The 3,773-nt window shown below is 28.3% G+C and overlaps 1 non-coding gene across 1 annotated transcript; it reads right to left on the minus strand.

Moving 5' to 3' along the window:
* Window positions 1-2,178: 2,178 nt before the first annotated feature.
* LOC140885883 (small nucleolar RNA R71) lies at window positions 2,179-2,289 on the minus strand. Its single transcript, XR_012151295.1, has one exon. It is a non-coding gene; the product is annotated as a small nucleolar RNA R71 (small nucleolar RNA).
* Between the last annotated feature and the right edge of the window lie 1,484 nt (window positions 2,290-3,773).

The raw sequence follows: 3,773 nt of genomic DNA on the forward strand, positions 1-3,773 counted from the left end.
TAAATTTTAATTAAAATTATGAAGTTTTATTATTTTAGTGTTATGTGTTTATATTTAAATGTTTTACTAAAATGTTGTATTTTATGGTTTGCGCAGGTTTGGTAAAAATAAAATTACTCAAGCTACAGAGGTCATAATGGAGTAATCTTAAATCCTATAGAATCACAAAAAAGGTATCTTCAACTTTGTAGAAGACAAGAAATTCCAAAAACTTCATTAAGATGATCAAAATAATCAAACATCAAAATGTAGAGAGATTTACTTTTACTATGACCAGCTTGGAGTAAAAATATCATAAGTATTTCATATTTTATCCAAAAGGGGTGAATGAGTTGTCCAAACACATCTATAGACAAAGGGCTGCGTGTTATATGTTTTGTGCAGAAGCAAAATCGGAAGTCTAAGGCATCAAACATGCCAATTAAAGTTGGGTCAATGTATTGACATTCAAGGAGACAAGCACCCACCAACTTTACTATTCCATATTTAATGAGTCTTGGACCCTTGCTCTCATTTGGCCTATAAATAGATGTGTTGTATAATCTTTGTAGTGTGCAAAAGTGTAGAGAATTCTTTATTTGTAAAATAAATATTGTGTGTGTGAGAATAAAAGTTTGAGTGTGCAAGTTTCTCAAGTTCAAGTATGAAATTTCTTTTATCTTTATTCTTGAGTTTCATGTTCATGGAAAGCTAAATCTTTTTATGTCAAGGTGAAAAGGTTTCATTGTTGGTCAAGTAAGATTGTTTATATTTTGTATATTCTTTCCTTTTCTATTTTTATTTTTATTAATTGATCTTTATTTGTATGTATAATTTTGGATGATTTGTTGTTATCTATTTACATCAAATGTTTGGTACCTTGAATGTGGTTACCTTGATTTGTTGTCAAATATGATACAATAAATACTACAATAATTATATACTATAAATATATGTAACTATTTATAATAAAGTCATATATATTATTTAGACGATAGCGTGACTCTGTCGGTTGTTCTAAATAATATATTGTGATTTGAACTAACTTTTACTTTCCGCAACTAACTTTTACTTTTCGCAACTAACTTTTACCTTTCCGCAACTAACATTTACTTTCTCGCATCTAACATTTACTTTTCCGCATCTAACATAAAAAAGGTCATATATTTTATTTAGACAATAGCGTGGCTCTGCCGGTTGTTCTAAATGAAATATTGTGATTTGATCTAACATTTAATTTTATGTCAATTTATATTTATGAATTTATATATATATTATGGGTACCATGTATTAAATATCGGTTAATCTGATATTAATATAGTGGGAACTATATTATATGATATACTTGTATAAATATTTAATTATTCTCTTATTTTTATTTTTATTTTAGTTTCTTTTATTTATTTTTGTTAAGAAATCTTAAATAAACCAACAATGAACCTTTGAAGCCATGACAATTTTATAATTTGTGTATTTGAAGTTTTATAATAATATTTTCATCTATAATATATCATTGCTAAAATTAAACTTACAACATCCTCTCCGTGGATCGATCTCGTACTCACGAGTATATTACTTGTAGACAACCTACACTTGGGTGAATTACAATTTAAGTTGTAGCAAGTTTTTGGCGCCGTTGCCGGGGAGGTATAAATTAAGTTTAATTTTGTTATTTATGTTATTATGTAAATAGTATGTTGTTTTTAATTGTATGATTGTTTGGAGTCATAAACAAAGTGGTAGACTTGTTCAAGTAACTGAAAATATTTTAAACATGGACGATAATTCTAATAATCAAGATGATAATAATAATAATAATCATCATCATCATCAAGAACATGAACAACCAAGAACACTTAGGCACCATATGAATCCAATAAGAACTAGTACACCATCTTGTTTAGTTTTTCCTCCTGATGCATCTAATTTCAATTTTAAGCCACAACTCATTCAACTTTTACCAAATTTTCATGGCTTAGATTCTGAAAATCCATATTTGCATTTAAGAGAATTTGAGGAGGTTTGCAACACTTATAATGATCAAAATTGTAGCATGGTTACTGTTCGATTAAAGCTTTTCCCTTTTTCCTTAAAAGATAAAGCTAAAACATGGTTACAAAATTTGAGATCAAGTTCAATAAGATCATGGAAAGAAATGCAACAACAATTTCTAAAAAAGTTTTTTCCTTCCCATAGAACAAACTCTTTTAAAAGACAAATTACAACTTTTTCTCAAAAACAAAGGGAAACATTTTATCAATGTTGGGATAGATATAAAGAGTTACTTAATACATGCCCACATCATGGTTTTGAAATATGGAGGATAGTTTCTCACTTTTATGAAGGTTTAATACCTAAAGATAGGCAAATGATAGAATTCATGTGTAATGGAACTTTTGAAGATAAAAACCCAAATGAAGCTATGGAATATTTGGAGTCATTAGCAGAAAATGTTCAAAATTGGGATAATATAGGCTCAATTGAACCACCAAGTAAAACCAATAATTCAACAAATGGGGGTGGTATTTATCATCTTAAAGATGATGTAGATGTTTCAAGCTAAACTTGCATCTTTAGCAAAAAAAATCGAGTCATTAGAAATGAAAAAGAGTGATCAATTAAAAAGTGTTCAAGAAATTGTTTGTCATATATGTGACACACATGATCATCTTATAAAAAATTGTCCTACTTTGCCTTCATTTAAAGAATGTCTCCATGAGCAAGCCAATTATGTTAACAATTTTAAAAAACCAACATTAGATCCTTTTTCACAAACATATAATCCTGGTTGGAGAAATCATCCTAATTTTAGTTGGAGGAATGATAATAATGCACAACCTTCACAACAACCTTTTCACAATAACCAAAGTCATCAAGGTTATGCTCCTTATATCCCACCTCCAAGAAAACATTTTGAAGATGAAATTCATGCATACATTCAAAAGCAAGAGTCTATCAATATTCAAAACATTCAATCTATGAATGATTTGAAAGAAACTCTTGCAAAATTTTCATCTGCACTTAATATTCATGAAAAAGGAAAATTTCCATCTCAACCACAACCTAATCCTAAAAATCAAAATCAAGAAAAATTTGATCAAGTAAAATCTGTTATTAGTCTTAGAAGTGGTAAAATAGTTAATGATCCATATAGTGATGAAAACAAAGATCAGTCAAACTCAAAGAGTAAGGATGAAAATCTTAATACTTTCGAGAAAGATGATACTTTGAGTCCTAAGATTAAGAAAGTTGATGATAAATTATCTGAAATAATATGTGAGTCAAATAAACATGTTCCTTTCCCTCATGCATTAGTTAATAATAAAAAACAAAAAAATGATTCTGATATTTATGAAGTTTTTAAACAAGTAAAAATAAATATTCCATTATTAGATGCTATTAAACAAGTGCCTTGTTATGCAAAGTTTTTAAAAGATTTATGTACTGTGAAAAGACAATTGCATGTAAAGAAGAAAGCATTCTTAACGGAGCAAGTAAGCTCTATTATTCAAAATAATTCTACCTTGAAATATAAAGATCCCGGTTGTCCAACAATTTCATGTATTATTGGAAAAAATAAAATTAAAAAAGCTTTGTTAGATTTGGGAGCAAGTGTGAATTTAATTTCTTATTCAGTTTATGAAAAGCTTAAGTTGGGAGATTTAAAACCTACATCTGTTACTCTTTTACTAGCCGATAGGTCAATCAAAATACCTAGAGGTATCATAGAAGATGTGTTAGTTCAAGTCGATAAATTCATATATCCCATGGATTTTATTGTCTTGGATACACAA

This window comes from Henckelia pumila, chromosome 2 (genome assembly GCF_033568475.1).
Source record: "Henckelia pumila isolate YLH828 chromosome 2, ASM3356847v2, whole genome shotgun sequence".
Classification (NCBI taxonomy): Eukaryota; Viridiplantae; Streptophyta; class Magnoliopsida; order Lamiales; family Gesneriaceae; genus Henckelia; species Henckelia pumila.